Source organism: Rhinolophus ferrumequinum, chromosome 16, assembly GCF_004115265.2.
Source record: "Rhinolophus ferrumequinum isolate MPI-CBG mRhiFer1 chromosome 16, mRhiFer1_v1.p, whole genome shotgun sequence".
Classification (NCBI taxonomy): Eukaryota; Metazoa; Chordata; class Mammalia; order Chiroptera; family Rhinolophidae; genus Rhinolophus; species Rhinolophus ferrumequinum.
Window position 1 is genome coordinate 65,294,214 of NC_046299.1, and position 19,924 is coordinate 65,314,137.

Below are 19,924 nucleotides of genomic sequence, written 5' to 3' on the forward strand. Positions count from 1 at the left end.
GAGCCAGGTGCTCCAGGAGTGTCCATTGTGTGGGCAGTGTGTGCCCTCCTGTTACTTTTGAGACTTGGTTGCTATTGGCACATCAGTGGGTGGAATTGACCCTCAGGATGACTGGCTGTGAGGTGTAGCCCCATCTACAGCTTATAGGCTTCTGTGTTTGAGGCTTATTCCACTGAGTGGGATTTGCCCCAGCAGGCTCTGGTGCCTGTTGAGACCACCTCTTGTGTGTGCCACTAATTGGGTGGTGCTCTGCTCTGGTCTGAAGGCAACCTCCAAGTATATTGATTCTGGGGCCACTTGGGAGGTGCTCTGGTGCTGGCCCAGGTCAACCACTGCCTGTGACTGCCTGGGGGCTACCTGGTAGGAGCTACAAAGTGATCTGCAGTTGTTTGCTGCCTGTGAGAAACTTGGAGATGTGTGGGAGAGGCCACGCTACAATCTGAGGACAGTTACCATCAGTACCAGGCCTGGGGTAACTCTGCAAAAAACCAGAACACCCCGAGACCTGCCACCTACCAGCTCCCTTAAGGTTCAGCCACTGATAAAGCCTCATGCAGTAAGTGAGTTAGTGATGTAGGGTTTCAGGAAGTCACTAGAGTGGGAAGAGTTGTGTACACCAGGTTAATATAGACTCTGGTTTGGTGTCATTGCTGAGCCTGGAGTGACTTAGCAAAAGTCTCAGAGCACACCGAGGCCAATCGCTGCCTCCCTGGGGCTCATGGACTCTGACAGTTTTCCAAAAAAGAGTACAAAGTGGGAGGGGCTGGCTGCTCACAGAGAAAGTGCATCTGGGGGTGCGGGAGTTGGGTGGGGCAGGGTTCCAGCTGAGTCAGCAGGGTGAAGCTGCAGAGCTCACCAGGGGAATCAGATTCAGATTTGGCCTATGAGGGGCAGGTTCAGCATAGGAAATATGGCCCCTGCTGGTTGATGTGAGAAGGACCCCTTATCAGTAAATAGCCAACTGTCCTTCCTCCAGTTCTCCCCCTGAAGCCACACACCTCAGCCTGTCCCCTGTATGTCTCCGAGGCCTCATACTTTCAGTGGAGTCCAAGGTGAGTGGCTGTGAGTGAGTGAATCTGTGCAAGGACTGTTTAGGAGGATGGCTGGGTTTCCCGTATCCTTCTGTCCCATCCGAATGGTCAGAATCCCACTGTTTTTCACAGTCAGATGCTGTAGGGGCTTCCTCTTCCTGGCACTAGTAGTGCAGGCTGGGGAGCCTGGTGTGGGACGCTGGGGTACCTCTCTCCTCTGGGAAAACCACCGTGGATGAGATATCCTTCCTGATTCTCAACCGCCACAGGGAGGTTTGGGACCCATTCTGTGTCTCTGCCCCTCCTACCAATCTCAACATAGCTTCTTTATGTTTTTAGTTATAGGACTTCTATTCAGCTAGACTTCAAATAGTTCTCCAGGTTGATTGTTATATAATTTAGTTGTATTCTTAATGTGTTTACTGAAGGAAGCAGATGCAGTGTTGACCTACTCCTCCATCTAGGATCAGACTCTCGTTCTATTTTCAAGAGAAACTGTTTTTCTAAAGCACTACACCTAATTCTAAAAACATCTGTACATTCTAGGTCACTTAGTGGGGTATTCCTGGGAACTCACAAATAACAATAAAGAATCTAGACATGATAGGCATACTGGTATAAAACAAAATGAACTGTATTTTTTTTTCAGTTGAAATAGGTCTGTGAAGGGAAAATGATATGAAACAAATGTGCAAAGAATGTAGGAAACGGAGAGAAGGTCAACTTGGAAATAAACATCATCAAGGAGAGGACTGGTCAGTCACAATGGGCCCCAGCTGCTTTCTTCCACCTATGGGAAATGCAGCATCTGCTCTATGCAGATCCCAGCTGCAACTCCACGGTATGCTAAGGTGACAAAAAAAAAAAAAAAAAAAAAAAAGAAAAAAAAGAAAAAGAAAATCAGAGTATTATATACCCTTAAATGTATCTGTATCTATCTACATGTTCATGTACATTTGTTTATTTATTTTTTCATTAAATTTATTGGGGTGACAGTGGTCAGTAAAATTACATATGTTTCAGGTGTACAATTCTATAATAAATCATCTATATATCACATTGTATGTTTTTATTTCTAATCCATCTACATCTGGAATGAAAAACAGAAAATACACACATATATTATCTCTTTTATTTATTTGACTTTTTAAAAATTTTGAATTATAGTTGACATTCAATATTATTTTATTTTAGTTTCAGGTGTACAGTGTAATGGTTAGACATTAATATAAGTTATGCAGTTATCCCCCTGATAAGACTAGTACCCATCTGGCACAATAACTAGTTATTACGATATTGTCTATATACCCTATACTGTACTTTACATTCCTGTGACTATTTTGTAACTACCAATTTGTACTTCTAATCCTTTCACCTTTTGCACCAAGCTCCCCAGCCCTCTCTCATTTGGTAACCATCAGTTTGTTCTCTGTATCTGTGAGCCTGTTTCTGTTTTGCTTGTTCATTAATTTTGTTCTATAGATTCAACATATAAGTGAGATCTTATGGTATTTGTCTTTCTCTGTTGAACTTATTTCATTTAACATAATAACCTGTAGATTTGTCCATGTTGTCGCAAATGGTAAGATTTCTTTGTTTTGTGTGTATGACTGAATAATATTTTATTGTATATGTGTACCACATCTTCTTTATCTAATTTTCTATTGATGGTAATTTCTGTTGCTTCCATATCTTGACTATTATAAATAGCACTGCAGTGAACATAGGGGTGCATATATCTTTTTGAATTAGTGTTTTGGATTTCTTCAGATAAATACTCAGAGGTGGAATTGCTGTGTCTTAAGGTAGTTATAATTTTAATTTATTGAGGAACTTCCAAACCATTTTCCATAGTGTCTACACCAATTTACAGTTTCACCAACAGTGCACAAGATTTCCATTTTCTCCATATTCTTGCGAACACTTATTATTTGTTGATTTATTGATGATAGCCATTCTGAAAGCACTGAGGTGATATCTCATTGTGGTTTTAATTTGCATTTCTCTGATGATTGAGCATCTTTTCATATGTCCGTAGGCCATGTGTATGTTCTCTTTGGTGGAATGTTTATTCAGGTCCTCTGCCCATTTTTTAAAATTGGATTATGTGTGTGTTTTTTAGTGTTGAGTTGTATGAGTTCTTTATACATTTTGGATATTAAATCCTTATCAGATGTATCATTGGCAAATATATTCTCTTAGTCAGTGGGATGTCTTTTCATTGTGTTGATGGTTTCCATTTCTGTGCAAAAGCTTTTTAGTTTGATGTAGTCCCATTTGTTTATTTTTTCTTTTGTTTCCCTTGCCCAAGGAGATGTATCAGAAAAAAAAAATATTACTAAGAGCAATGACAGAGAGTTTACTGACTATGTTTTCATCTAGAAGTTTTATGGGTGTGGGTCTTAAATTTAAGTCTTTAATTCATTTTTAGTTTATTCTTGTATATGGACTAAGAAGGTGGTCCAATTTCATTTTTTTGCATGTATCTGTCCAATTTTTCCCAGCACCATTTATTGAATAGACTATCTTTATCTCACTTTATATTCCTGCCTCCTTTTTTCATAGATAAAATGACTACATAGGTGTGGGTCTATTTCTGGGCTCTCTATTCTGTTCCATTGATCTATGTGTTTGTTTTTATGCCAATACCATTTTGTTTTGGTTACTAAGGCCTTGTAGTATAACTTGATATCAAGTAGAATGACACCTCCAACTTAGTTTTTCTTCTTAAGATTGCTGTGGCTATACATGGTCTTTTATAGCTCCATATAAATTTTAGGATTATTTGTTCTAGTTTTGTGAAAAATGCCATTGGTGCTTTGATAAGGATTTTATTGAATCTATAGATTGCTTTGGTTAGACATTTTAACAATGTCAGTTCTTCCTATCCATGAGCATAATATATGCTTCCATTTATTTGTGTCCTCTTCAATTTCTTTCTTCAAATTCATAATTTTCTGAGTACACGTCTTTTATCTCCTTGGGTAAATTTATTCCTAGGTATTTTATTTTTTTGATGCAACTCTGAATGAGATTGTTTTCTTAATTTCTCTTTTATATTGTTCATTATTGGTGTATAAAAATACAACAGATTTCTGAATATTAATTTTGTATTCTGCTACTTTACTGAATTTATTTATCAGTTCTAATAGTTTTTTTTGGGGTGGTGGTGGTGGAATCTTTGGGCTTGTATCTATGTAGTATCATGTCATATGCAAATAACGACAGTTTGCTTCTTCTGTTCCAATTTGGATGCCTTTCATTTCTTTTTCTTGTCTGATTGCTATGGCTAAAACTTCCAATACTATATTGCATCAAAGTGGTGAAAGTAGACATCCTTGTCTTGTTCTGATCTTAAGGATAATGCTTTTTAGCTTTTCCCCATTGAGTATGTTGATAGGTGTGGGTTTGTCATATATGGCCTTTATTATGTTAAAGTATGTTCCCTCTATTCCCACTTTGTTGAGAGTTTTTATCATAAATGGATGCTGGAGTTTCTCAAACACTATTTCTGCATGTATTGATATGACCATATGAGTTTTATCTTTCATTTTGTTTATTTGGTGCATCACATTAATTGATTTGCAGATATTGAACCAACCTTGCACCTCAGTGATCGTGGTGTACGATCTATTTAATTTATTGCTGAATTTGGTTTTCAATATTTTGTTGAGGATTTTTGCATCTACGTTCAACAGAGATATCAGCCTATAGTTGTTATTGTTGTTGTTGTTTTGTAATGTCTTTGTCTGGTTTGAAATCAGGGTAATGGTTTTCGAATTCTTGCTTTTCATCACTTTGAATATTTCATGTTACTTCCTCTGGCCTGCAGAATTTCTGTTGAGAAATCAGCTGACAATCTAATGGGAGCTCCCTTCTAAGTAACTACTTGTCTTTCTCTTGCTACTTTTAGGATTCTTTCTCTGTCTTTAACCTTTGGCATTTTAATTATGATGTGTTTGACGTGGGCCTCTTGGGGTTGATCTTGTTTGGGACTCTCTTTACTTCCTGGCCTTGTATGTCTATTTCCTTTGCCAGGGAGTCCCTTAATCTATCTTCATTTTTTGTTTAACTTTCTTTCTTTCTTTCTTTCTTTCTTTCTTTCTTTCTTCTTTCTTTCTTTCTTTCTTTCTTTCTTCTTTCTTCTTTCTTTCTTTCTTTCTTCCTTCCTTCCTTCCTTCCTTCCTTCCTTCTTCCTTCCTTCCTTCCTTCCTTCCTTCTTTCTTTCCTTCCTTCCTTCCTTCTTTCCTTTCTTTCCTTCTTCTTTCTGTACTGCCTGGGTGTTTTCTGCTACCTTCTCTTCCAAATCATTATTTCAATTTTCTGCTTCATCTAATCTGATATTTCTTTCTAGCGTATTCTTCGTTTTAGTTATTATATTCTTTATTCATGACTGTTTCTTTTTAATTTTTTCTAAGTCCTTCTTTATGCTTACTATCTCTTTGTTGAAAAATCTAAGTTCCTTAAGCATCCTTATTACCAGTGTTTTGAACTATGTCTCTTGTAGGTTGGTTACCTCCATTTCATTTAGTTATTTTTCTATAGTTTTCTCCTGTTCTTTTATCATGTTTCTTTGTTTCCTCATTTTGTCTGCCTCTCTGTGTTCATTTCTATGCATTAGGTTGATCTCCTATATCTCTCAGTCTTTGGTGGGTGGCCTTATGTAGTAGGTGTCCTGTGTGGTCCTGTGGCACCCTCTCCCTTATCACCTGCATGGTGTGTTCCAGGAGTGTTCCTTGTGTGCCCTTCTGTTGTAGTTGAGTCTTGATTGCTTATGGAAAGTGAGTGCATGGGATTGACTCTCAAGCTGTGAGGATTGGCCATGTCCACAGTGTATGAGCTGCTGTGTGGGGGCTGAACTCTCAGAGAGGGATTTGTCCCAGCAGACTCCTGTCCCTGTTAAGATTACTCTTTGGGTGTGGTATTGCGGTGGTGTTCTCTTGTGGTCTGAAGCTGCCCTCTGAGTGTGTTGTTTTTGGTGCCTCTTGGAAGGGGCTCCCATGTAAGCAAAGTTCAACTGTTGTCTGTGTCTGCCCAGGGCTACCTTGTAGGACCTACAAAGCTGTATGTGGTTGGTTATTTCCTGTGCTGGACCTGGAGGTATATGGGGGTGGCCGTGCTGAGAACTGTGGTTGACTGCCACCAGGATCAGGCCTGGGGAAACTTAGCAAAAGGTTCAGGGAACCCCTAAGCCTGTTGTCACCTGCTGGCTGTCCATAAGGCTCAGCCACTGAAAGAGCCTCCTTAGGTGTTTGGGCCCAGGCTAGTTGTCCCACTGCTGAAAGTTCCTCTAGTTGTGCTGTGAGAGTTTGGTGGGGTAGGAGTCCCAAGGAATCACTGAGGTGGGTTGTGTTCATGATGTTAATACAGATTCAGTTCTTGTGCCAGTGCCAAACCTGTGGTCACTTTGCAAAATGCTCAGAGGACACCAAGGCCAGCCACTTCTCACCTAGGACCCACAGATTCCCACTCCCCACCCTGAGCTGTTCAATAAAGCCTACAGCATGATCTGAGCCTGACTGCCCACCACTGTCCCAGGTGGCAACAAGCCACTGTAGGCAATCTGCTACTGGAAATGTCTCCCACAGTGTGAGGGGTCGGGATGGCTACCCAGGCACTGAGAGTGCCCCAGATGCCATGTGAGTTGGGCAGGGTGGGGACCCAAGCAGTCACTGGGATGGAGCATGCAGAGTTCACCAGGCAAATGTGATCTCAGATTTGGCTGTGTGGGGTAGGGCTCAACACAGGAAAGATGGTGCTCACCTTTAGGCTACATGTGATGCAGGCACTATACAGGGATAATGGAGGCCATCCCTCCAGCCCTCACCCTAAAGCCACACAAGTTAGTCCCACCCTGCATGTCTCTGGTGACTCTCGAGTTGCTGCCCCTCCACTGGAGCCCAAGTGTGAGTGTGCCTTAGAGCTAGTGAGTATGTGCATGGACCCTTTAAGAGGATGTCTGTGGTGTTTCCATCCACCCTGCGTCTCACCAGGACAGGCAGAATTCTCACTGATTTTCACAGGCAGATATGTGGACTCCTCCTCCTAGCACTGGACCCCCTGGGCTGGGGATCCTGGTGTGAGGCTGGAACCACTTACTCCTCAAGGGAGACCTCCACTATTGAAAGATCCCTTCCAATGTTCAACCACCACCCGTGGGTGTGGTGTCAGCCCATTTTGCAACTCCACCCCTCCCACCAATCTCAACTTGTCCTTCTCTTTATAGTCTTAGCCTAGGGATTCTGTTCAGCTAGTCCTCAGATGGTTCTTGAGATTGACTATTCTATAATTTAGTTGTATTTTTACTGTGTTCGTGGGAGGCAGCAGGCATAACGTTTACCTAGTCCAACATCTGAGAATCCTCCACACAGATATTATCTCTAATTTGGCCCTCTAGTGGTGATTTTTTTATTTTTATATTTCTCATTTATTTTCTGAATTTTCAACTAGTGTATTCAAATAAAAATAGCTTTGTTTTTTTCTAAAGGTAACTGTAATAAATGCTCAAATATCAAATAATTGAAACACTCAAAATAAGTGGAATCACTGCAATTTCAATACACGTTCAGTCGGATTTTGTTTATCATTCCAGTTTTCTTTAACTGTACTTATACAGACGAATGAGATTACTTATAAAGGAAAATCCACACGTATACCTATGTATGGTAAAAGGAGTTCAGTATTTGCAATATTTAAATTGTTTTTGTTTATTACACTTTTTTGAAATGTCACAGACACAATCTCTTTGAATAACTATAGATATAATTCATCATTTTAATGAGCTGATTAGTATTGCATCCTATGAATATTTAGTGCATTATTCACATGTATTTGACCAAGTTTCCTAGAAGTAGGGTTATATGTTAAAAGAATGGAGATTTTAAAGCTCTTTATGTATATTTCAGGTTATTTTCCAGAAGATTAGACCAAATTTTACTCTACTACCAGGATTTAGTACTATCTCAGTATACCTTCGTTTAATTTTTTGTTAATGTCAGTATTGAAAATATTGTTTCTTTGGTCTTATTTGGCTCTCAGAGAAAACTTTCAGTCAAAGCTCAGCATGGAGGAGCAGTGGAGACTCTTCTGAAAAGGAAAGCATGTTATTAATTCAAATGATGAGCATTTCAAACCTTCATATATGTAGACAATTCATTTCCACATGTCAAGAACAAAAAGTAGAGATCTTAAATATCATAGTTTGAGAGTATATAAGAAACAGATTTTGTGGGTGTCATCCAATTCCAGTGGAAAGTCATGCTTTACCTTTCATCTCGTTATTTGTGGCATTTTTTGCCAGTTGAAAATGAGTTACATACATTCAATTAAAATAAACTTTTGGCACTATATATTTTTTTTGTTATGCACGCCCCAAGTATTTACTTCTGACTACCTTCTTATTTTGTAAAACATCTTTCTTATCTTTATATCTACATACATGTTGATTTTTCATTCACAACTAGATGTAATGTTTGCATTTTTCACTTTTACAAAATGCATTGAGATAGTCAAACTTAGGTAAACTGTGTGCATGAGATATGCACGTGTATGTGCATGTGTATCCTTGCGGTTGAGGCACAGGGAAAGATAAGGCCAAAAAAGAAATCTGGGATGTTCACCGACCCCTCTGGAAATGCATCCCGTGGTGAGGACCTAGATTTGCAGTGTGGCCATTATAGTCCCAGGCAGCTGACTGAAGCTGATAGTATCCGCATGGGGCAGGCAGACAAGAAGCTAGAGCTTGGAAGAGTCAGTGGCCTGCACCTAAGGCCTTCAACTGGAGGTGAGAGGGATTCCAATTACCCCATCTACTGATTCCCAGCCCAAGTTCTTTCCCTTCCAAGCTGTTGTCTCAGCCTTTAGCAGTCCAAATTCCTCTTCTTCTTGTGCCCCACACCAGAGACACTAACGAAATTTGGCAGGAATGAGCCAGGATAGGTGGATCTGGCCCCATCCTTCCCAGGCATCTGGGAAGTATAGAGCAGAATAGAGCTGCTCTATTCTGATATACTTCCTGCATCCTACTGTAGTTCCTCTCTGTGATTTGTGCCCTCAGGGGAACATGACATTTCTGGTCATAATTCCCCTTTATCTCTTACTTGTGAGGAGCCCGGAGCTCAGAGGACACTATCTATGGACAGACAGGCTCTCTTCCCTGAAGCTGAGCTCACTTGCCTGTCCTCAGGATCTGGTTTTCCTCATCTTCTTCACTTCTCCCTACTCACCATTGTGGCAGATTAATGAGATCTTGGCATGGAAAGAATTACACAAAGGCCCAGAAACACCAGTCTCAGACAGACTTGCAGACTCTGAACATAATCTGTACTTTGGGGACTGTTTTGGTGGAAGATGTCAATCACAGAATCACCCTTCCTGTGGTCCAGCTCAGTTGAGTGGTATCTGTTTGGGTCTCTTCCAATTTTGCCTTTAGGCAAAATGATTCCTTGCGTTCATCCCTGCAGTCAGCTAGGCACCACAAACAAGAAACTGCTTGACCAAGCAGCAAGGGTTGACATGTTCTCAGTGGGCCTTGACTATCACCCAGAAGCCTTATCTCTGACAAAGTGACCCCTCAAGTCAGCCCCAAATTCTTTGTTCATTGGAGAAATAGCTTGTAAAAAAGAGTTTAACAGAAAACAATGTGGGCACATTTTGTTCTGTTTGCAACTGGCATATCAAGGTAACCTCATCTCAGAGCACCTCAGAGAAGGTTAATACGTCAGATCTCTCAGACAAACTTGTCCTAAAAATCCACCAGCTTTCTCACCCTCTACCTCCTTTGCCGTTTTCTCTGCCTCAGACCTGCTCAAGGATTCCTCAGCCTTGTTTGCCCTCTCAGTGCACACCATGAGCAGGATCTTATGCTGCTAAAGTTCCCCAACGTACCCAACCCTCTCCTCAGGACACTCTCTCTTTTCTCTTTCTTGCTGCAGCTCCCACTTTGCCCAATTTCTAAGTGGCCCACTTGTAGGAGAAACCTAGCAGATCCTTCTATGGGCAAATGGATCTAGATAGTGTACTACCATACAGCTATATTGAATGAACCCCCACCACTCAGAAAATACCTTTAGTTCAAGTGTAAACAAAACCAAAGCCCCATAGTTATTTGTTCTAAGATATAATTATCTCACTTTTAATTCTCACCATAAACTCCTTATAGTATCCTATTGGGTGATGTGGTAGGCACAATTATACTCCCCAAAGATGTCTATGTCCTAATCCTTGGAACCTGTAAATATATTGTCTTCATGGCAAAGGGACTTTCCTGTAGTAATTAAGAATGGTGAGATGGGGAGATTACTTGGATTACCTAGGTGGGCCCAAGGTCATCACATGGTTCCTAAAATGGGAGTAGCTCCTGGTTGTGGTCAGAGAGAGAGAGAGATGTGACAATGGCAGCAGTGTCAGGGGAACAAGGACAAAGGTGAAACATTACAAGTTTTGAAGGTAGAGGAAAGGGCCACCAGCTTAGGGAATCCTCTAGAAACTGAAAAATGGATCTGAGCAAAGGAATAGATCTTCCCCTAGAGCCTCCAGAAAGAATGTAGCTCTGCTGACACCTTGATTTTTGTCCAGTGATGCACATGTCAGACTTCCAATCTACAGAACTGTAAGATCACAAATTGATGTTGTGTTAAGCCACCCAGGCTGTGATGATTTGTTATGGCAGCCATGGAAATATAATACAGGTAAGATAGAACCGCTGTCACCCTTCAGTTCAGGTTGGTCTCCCACATGCTCTGCTTACCAATGTGAAAGATTTCCCTCTGTTTGCTGCAGAATCATGTTCCTTCTAACTGATTTCCTTTTTGGATTCCAAAACTCACAGCATGCAGTTGTCTTTCAGTTTGCTTTTAACTCCAGGTAGGTCCGTGGCTTTTTTGAAATGGCCCACCTCCAATAAAGAGAGACCCTTTCTCGTTTCTGTCATTCAATTAGGCAGCAGCAACGTAAGATGGGTTGTATGAAAATTGCTTCTTTATCTTACTCTCTCCAGGAGTTGAAAGTTCCTTTATTTTGAAGGAACAAAGCAAGATGGGAATATAATTCCAGAATTGTGTGTCCCAAATACTGGTTTGCCTAGCATTGCTCAAGAGATACATTAGCGAATATTGAAACAACTCTGCTACTCACCCTTCTGCACTGTTTTCTCCTTGTACTTTTTTTTATTGTTGCAGATCTTTTTTATTTTTTTTAAATTAAAGTTTATTGGGGTGACAATGGTTACCAAAGTTACATAGGTTTCAGGTGCACAATTCTGTAATACATCATCTATATATCATGTTGTGTGTTCACCACCCAGAGTCAGTTCTCCTTCCTTCACTATATATTTGATCTCTTGTATTTTTGTTTTTGTTGCTCTGATGGCTGACTGGGCTTTTAGAATGCACCCAGGGCCTCTCAGAGTGAATTTCATTTGTGCAAGCTAATTGAAATTTAGGTACACCATCTGACATATACCTTCCCATATCAGGAAATCTGGCTGTTTTCCTAAGGCACTACTTGTAATAGGTGGACAGGAAAACAGAAATTTCATGTGAACAGATTCCATGCATGGCCTCTCTGAAACGGAAAGCTGTACTTAATATCATACATGGAGAGAAATCAGCCTTACAGAGTACACGGGTCTTAAGAAGGTCTCGTTACTAGATGTGATTTGTGCTTTCTAATGAGGTTCTTATTCTAATCTCCCACTCATTTGAGTGCTACAGAGGTAAATTTTCTCTTCATAGTCAAGCCAGTTTTGAAGTAATTGTTTATTCTATTGTATCTCTTTCATGCTGCAAGTTCCTTAATTTATCACAAATAATGCAATAAAACTTGAAACCTAAAAAAAAAAAAAAAAAAAAAAGTCATTGCTTCAAAGTGGAACAGCATTGACAATGAGTTGGAAAAAGACATTTCACCTGGGCCCTGGATTACCTTCTTCCATTTTCTCTTTCATTTAGGTTTGAGAAATTAAATTATATTCATGGCTTTGAGAAATTTGATACTCATATCAACAACTGGAAGAAACCACCTTGCTACCAATCAGTTTAATAAAACAATTTGGCCCATGTCAAAAAAAAAAAAAAAAAAAAAAAAAAACTTGAAACCTATGTAATTTTACTAACCATTGTCACCCCAATAAATTTTAATTAAAAAAAGAAAAAATATTTAACACAGTGCTGACGTATAGCAAATGCTTAATAAATGTTAACATTCTTATAATTATTGCTATAAAATTATTATTATAATTAGCTTAATTGGAGATCTTTTAAGAAACAGATTAGGTATAGAACGTTCTTATCAAATTTATGTAGAAAAAAATCCAAATTTCCTTTGAATTCCATTTCACTGCAAGAGATAAATTCACAATAGGATATGAATTGAAAATGAATTTTAAATGCAAACTTTAAAATTTTATACTTCATTTATTCTTTTTCTCATTTTTAAAAATGTAATGCTAAGTTGTTTATTTGGGATTTTTCTTTTTTCCTGAGATAGACCTATATGTTCATTGCAGCATTATTCATGGTGGCCAAGTCATGGAAACAATAAAAGTGTTCTTCAATAGATGGTTGGATAAAGAAGATGTGGTACATATATACAACAGAATATTACTCAGTCATAAGAAAAGATGAAATAGTGCAATTTGTGACAACATGGGTGGATCTTGAGATTATCATGTTAAGTGACATAAATCAGAGAAAGTCAAGAACCATACAACGTCACTCATATGTGAGATATAAAACTGAAAGCAACAAATAAAAAAGACAAACAAACAAAGAAACACACAGTCATAGACACAGACAATAGTTTAGTGTTTACCAGAGTAGGTAAGGCGGGAGAGGGGTCTTAGAAGAAGGAAAAAAGGTTCAAATATACGGTGATGGAAGGAGAACTGACTCTGGGTGGTGAACACACAATGTGATATATATAGATAACAAATTTTGGAAATGTACACTTGAAACCTATGTTATTGTACTAACAAATGTCACCCCAATAAATTTAATAAATAACAAAATTTATACTCCATGTCAACCAGTGGGCTTACTCATAATTTCTCATACTTAAACTATATTTTAAACTCATTTAAGCCTGTCCACAATATTTAATTTAGCTGTATAACTTCTCTTCTTCTCTTACATATATATACTTGTATAGTTCCCAAAAAGAGAAATATAGTTCCTAAAGGAGAAATTTAACCTCCTTTCATTTCACAACACAATAAAAATTGGCTTGAACCATTAAAACTACTTATTAATATCTTTGAGGATTGCATCAATGTGTTTACTACATCAACACTTTTGATTCCTTATGTATGTCCATTTTCTTGAAACTTTCTTTTTATGTCTTCTTTTAAAAAAAATATAGCTAACATGCAATATTATACTAGTTTCAGGTATACATCATAGTTATTCAATAGTGCCCACCTGGCACTATGCAGAGCTATTACCACGTTATTTGTTATATTACTTATACTAAAGAAGTGATCACCATGATAAGTCCAGCAACATCTGGCACTGTACCACACTATCACAATATTATTGACTATATTTCTATGCTGTATATTACATCCCCAAGACTAATTTCTTTTTATATCTGGAAATTTAAACCTCTTATTCTTCTTTATCTTTCCCATCCTTTTTAATTTTTCAGTTAGAGTTGACATTCAATATTATTTTATATTAGTTTCAGGTGTAAAGCATAGTGGTTAGACATTTATATAATTTAGGAAGTGATCCGTCTAACTAGTATCCATGGGCACTATACATAGTTATTACCATATTATTGATTACATTCCCTATACTTACATCCCCACGACTATTTTGTAACTACCAATTTGTATTTCTTAATGCCTTCACTCTTTTTATCCTGCCCTCAGCCCCCCTCCTATCTACTGCACTGATAGATCCAGTACCCATCTGACACCGTTCATAGTTATTGCACTATTATTGACTATATTCCTTATGTTATACACTACATCTCCATGAGTACTGTGTAACAACCAATTTGTACATCTTAATCTTTTCCCCTTTTCACCTACCATCAATCCCCCTCCCATCTAGCAGCCATCAAAGTGTTCTCTGTATTGATGAGCTTATTTGTGCTTTGTTTGTTTATTTTGTTCTTTAAAATGTAATGTTTAGATTCTACTTATAAGTGAAATCATATACGACATTTGTCTTTTGATGTCTGACTTATTACACTTAGCACAATACCCTCTAGGTCCATCCATGTTGTTGAAGATGGCAAGATTTTGTTCTTCTTTATGGCTGAGTAATATTCCATTGTATATATGTACCACCTCTTCTTTACCTATTCATCCATTCAGGGACACCCAGGTTGCATTCATATCTTGACTTATGTAAATAATGCTGCAAGGAACATATGGATGAGCATGTCTGCTAGAAGTAGTATGTTGGGTTTCTTTGGATAAATACCCGGAAGCGGGATTACTAGGTCCTTCTTTGTCTCTTGTTATAGTCTGTTTTAAAGTCCATTTTGTCTGATATAAGTATTGCTACTCTAGTTTTTTTGTTTGTTTGTTTCAATTTTCATGGACTATCATTTCCCCATCCCTTTACTTTCAGTTTGTGTGTGTCTTGATCTTAAGTGAGTCTCTTCTAGGCAGCATATATAAGGGCCTTGTTTTCTTATCCATTCAGTTCCCTTATCTTTTGATTGGAGCATTAAATCCATTTCCATTAAAAGTAATTGTTGATAGGTATGTAGTTATTGCCATTTTACTATTCATAGTTTTATTTATTTATTTTTTTCATTTTAAAGAAGTCCCTCTAAGATTCTATGTAATACGGGTTTGGTGGTGATGAACCCCTTTAGCTTTGCCTTGTCTGCAAGCTCTTTATCTGTCTTTCAATTTTAAATGATAGACTTGCTCAGTAGAGTAGTTTTGATTGTAGATCCTTGCTTTTCATCACGTTCTATATTTTGTGCCAATCCCTTCTGGCCTGCAAAGTTTCTGTTGAGAAATCAGCTGATAGTCAGGTAAATAACGGCTTTTCTCTTGCTGCTTTTAAGATTCTTTCTTTGTTTTTTACCTTTGACATTTTATTTATGATGTGTCTTGGTGTGGATATCTTTGGGTTCATCTTGTTTGGGACTGTATCTTCCTGGGCTTGTACATTTTTTCCTTCACTAGGTTAGTGAAGTTTTCCATTATTATTTCTTCAAATAGGTTTTCAATTCCTTGTTCTCTCTCTTTTCCTTCTGGTACCCCTATGATGTGAATGTGGGTACACATGATGTTGCCCTGGGGCCCCTTAAATTAACCTCATTTTTTTTTCTTTTAGCTGATCTGTTTAGGTGTTTTATGCTGCCTTATCTTCTAAATTGCTGATTTGATTCTCTGTTTCATCTATTCTACTTTTGAGTCTCTCTAACGTATTTTTTTTTTTTTTTGAGGACTTTGGTAAATGGTCTGCCTATTGTACTTTTTATTCACTGATTTATCCAACTATACATTATACCTAATCTAATGTATTCTTTATTTTAGTTATTATATTCCTTATTTGTGACTAGTTCTCTGTTATGTTGTCTATCTCTATTTTTATGTTTCCTATCTCTTTATTGTAGTCCTCCCTGAGATTATTGAGTATCCTTATAACCAGTGTTTTGAACTCTGCATTTGGTAGAATTCTTGTGTCCATTTTGTTTAGTTCTTTTTCTGGAGCTTTGTTTTGTTCTGTTCTTTTATTTGTGACTTTTCTTTTGTCTTCACATTTTAACTGTCTCCCTGTATTTTTTTTTTAATGTATTAGGTAGGATTTCTATGTCTTCTGGTCTTAGTAGAGTGTCCTTATGTAGTAGGTGTGTGTGGGGCTCAGTGGCAGTCTTCCTGGTCACCTGAGCTGGGTACTCCAGGTATGTTCATTGTGTGGGTTTTGTGTGCCCTCCTTTTGTAGTTGAGACTTGGTTGCTCTTTTCACATCAATGAGATTGATTAATTGGTTGTGAGGACTGGCCTTCACTACAGTGGACAAGCTGTTGTACATGGACTGACCCACAGAGGAGGGTTCACTTTAGAAGGATCTGGTGCCTGTCCAGTGTGTCCTTTGGGTGAGTCATCCTGGGAGGCATCCAGGTGATTCCTCTGGCCGTGTTTAATGATGGCCATCAGGCATGCTAATCTGGGAGCACCTGGCATAAGCCATAAAGCAATCCATAGATAGTTGCTGCCTGTGCTGGGCTTGGAGGTGCCTTGAGAGGCAAAGCCACTAACCAAGGCTAGCTGTCACTAGTGCCAGGTTTAGGGCTGCTCAGCCAGAAGCATGAGACATACCAAAGCCCAATGCTGCTTTTTTGGGTTCTGTGAACCTTTGGGAGACTTTAGGGAAGTCTGCATCATGAGACAAGGCAGGCCATTTATACTAAAAAGCCAATGGAAGAGGTTTGGGTGGGCCTGAAAGTTGGGTGGAGCAGGGTTACAGGAAATCACCAGGGGTGGGGGAACATTGTTAGCCAGCTTGATGGAGATTCAGATATGGTGGCAGTCTGTGTTTGCACACTGCGAAGGGGAGGATTAATCAAAGAAACAATGGCATGCCAACTCCTGCCTCCAAGAGAAAGTTGCCCCTTCAGCCCTCTCCCTGAAGCCAGGCAATGCAGTTTCTACCTGTATGTCCCTGGCACCTTTTGAGCTGCTGCCCAAGTGCTGAAGCTAAGAGTGAGTAAGTCCTTCAGCGAATAAGTCTCTGTGTGTGGGCCATTGAAGAGGAGCACCTGGAACTGCAGCCAACCTAGTCTCCCTCAGCCACAATCTCTGCTGGTTTTCATAGCCAGAAGTTATGGGGACTTCTCTCCCTGCACTGAAACCCTGGGATGGGGAGCTTGGTGTGGGCCTGGGACCCCTTGCTCCTCTGTGGGGGGCTCTGCAGCTGAGATATCCTCCCAATTTTTAATGTGGGTTTGGGACCAGCACATTCCTCATCTCTGCCTCTCCTACCAGTCTCAATGTGGCTTCTTCTGTATGTCCTTAGTTGTAGGACTTTGGCTCAGCAAGACTTCCGGTGATTCTCAATGATGGTTGTTCTGTAGTTTAGTTATAATTTTGATGTGGTCATGAGAGGAGCTAAGTACAGCATTTACCTACCCTGTCATCCTGATTGGATATAAAGTAATCTATAATTTTCATTCAATATTCGTTAGAATATTACAATGCTATTTGTGGAATGTAAAATTCTAGCTTGGAAAATCATATGTCTAAGACAATTTGAAAAAGAAAATAAGTGACCATTTTCTTTACTGATTATTATCATTTATTATAAAGACAAGAAATGTAAAACAATGTTCAAGAATAGACACATATATCAAGAAATGGAAAGTTTATGTGGGTAGTCAATAAATGATGATAATTTTTGAAATTAATGGGGAGAAATAGGCTATCTAATATAATTGTGTGGAACTTTAACTATAAACTTTGAAAAAATAAAAGTTAGATCTCTACCTTACATACCATTCTTAATAATAGTTTCTAGATGAGTTACAGAGTTTGATGATGATAATGATGATTATGATGATGATAATAATAATAACTAAAAAATAGTAGAAGGGAGAATGCTTATGACAAATAAGATAGCATCGACATTTAAAAGTATAAAATCAAACACATTTTTAAAAGGTTAAAAAAGTAATAGGCATTACTTTAAAAGAAAAAAACAAATAAGTAAATATTAATAACATATGTAATAGGGGAGGCCAGTTAGCTCAGTTGGTTAGAGCGCGGTGCTCTTAACAACAAGGTTGCTGGTTTGATGCCCACATGGGCTACTGTGAGATGCGCCCTCCACAACTATATTGAAACAACTGCTTGACTTGGAGCTGATGGGTCCTGGAAAAACACACTTAAAAAAAAAAGTTTAAATAACATATGTAATAGACATAAGACCAATATGCTAAATATATGAAGACCTCACACAAAAAAATGATCAAAATATATGAAGAGGTTTTCACAGTAAAAGAAGTACAAATTGCCAGTAATTTATATTGACTGATAGTAATGTTCTCATCCAAAAAATTCCATTTAAAACAGCAATGATATCATTTTAAACCACAAGCATGGTGAAATTTTTAAAGTTTGATAAAATTGGTGACAGGGTGATAAGTTTATTGGGACTGTACACCGGCATACCTGCTTTCAAGGGCAGCTTTACAGCAACTCTACATACACTTTGATTTAGAACTTTTACTTCTTGCTAACTCTCCTAGAAAAAGAATCACACAAGTTGGTTAACGGGCAGGTAGAGGGAATGTACAGGGATGTTAATTATAACATAATTGGTAATAGCAAACAAAAAATAATATGAAAATGGAAACAACTTAAACTCCATCAGTCTGGAAATGGTAGGTGCTTAAAAGACATGGGGATACACATGCAGTGACATTAAAAGATCTTCAAGACACATTATTTCATGACAAAAAAGTTACAACACAATATGTGCAGTGTAGTAAATTTATCTAAAACAAAACAGTCACACATCATATGAGCACAGAGACATATATTTCTATAGATCAGTACTGCCCAATAGAACTTTCTATTATGATGGAAATTTCCTGCAATTTTTGCTTCCTAATATGGTAGCCACTAGTCACATATGGCTTTGAACATGTGAAATATGACAATGGTGACTAAGGAGCTGAATTTCAAATTTTATTTAATTTTAAATCATTTAAAATTTAAAAGCTGTATGTGCCTAATTGCTCCCATATTGGACAACACAGCTAAAGATTCCCACGCATGCATGATAAATCATTGATGGAGGATTGTATTCCAGTGTTAAAATGCAGCAGACGAGCATATGTATTACTTGTTTTATTGGAAAAGTAATGTTTAAGGAGTAAAATCACTTCACAAAAGATATACAAAATCTGTTGGAAAAAAAATTACCAGTTGAACCACATTTCCTTAGTAATTGTATGCCCCTGGAAACATAAGAGTGTGGCCAATTGGTCAACCCTACCTAGAGAAACAGCATGGCCAAAGAGGGCTGGTGCTGCCATTGAGGTGAGGTCCCATTCTGGGTGGGCAGAACAGAAGGGGCAGATTCCTCTGAGGACTTACGCCTGAACTGGAATGACCTATGTCAGCTGCTAAATGAAAGAGTTGGGGTAGGGTTGGAAACATTATGGTAAGAAGGGTGAGGCAGGGTCAGGAACTCAAAGTAATTCGGCCTGTTTCTGTGAGCCAGTGTTGAGGGCTGGGAGAACAGAGGCACATGGTGCACCAATGCTATCTTCTTGCTTGAAAGCCAATGGATGTTTCAATTTGAGGATGAGTTGTGCTGGCTAAAGCACCCAGAGTCACAATGGGTATTGTTTTTATTGCACTTACTTAAATGTGTTGCATCCCTTCGGCCCATCCTTTTCATCAAGAGACCATGTCCTTTGTTGACAAATTGTTGATGAGCACAGTGGAGATGGATCAAGCACACAATCAGGCCAAAGGAGACGTTCTCTTAAGAGCCCCTATTGTTGTGCCCTGAAGACCCAGTGGGAGGAATCAGGCAATTGGATTTCATGATGGAGAAATGCCTCACTGCTTCCTAAGTCCTGCAAAGTAGAAGGACTATTGCTGATGAGCTGTTTTATAGAGACCAACCATCCAGTTCTAAGGAGGAACAGACATGTGTTTGTTTATTCATTTACAGCTTCTTGAAGATAATAAAAAGATCAGATTTAGTGAGCCAAAACCCAGAGATAACAACATCCTGAATTCATTGTGTTTCTCAAGAACAGGATCTGGCCTCAGAGAATAACATTAGAAGCTGAATATTCTTCATTAGAATATTTTGTACAAGGTGCTAAGTGCTTTTCACTGCTCTGCTGCAATGTATGCAAGTAAAAAAATGATAATGAGGAAAAAACTCTGATTAAGAATGACCGAATGCTGC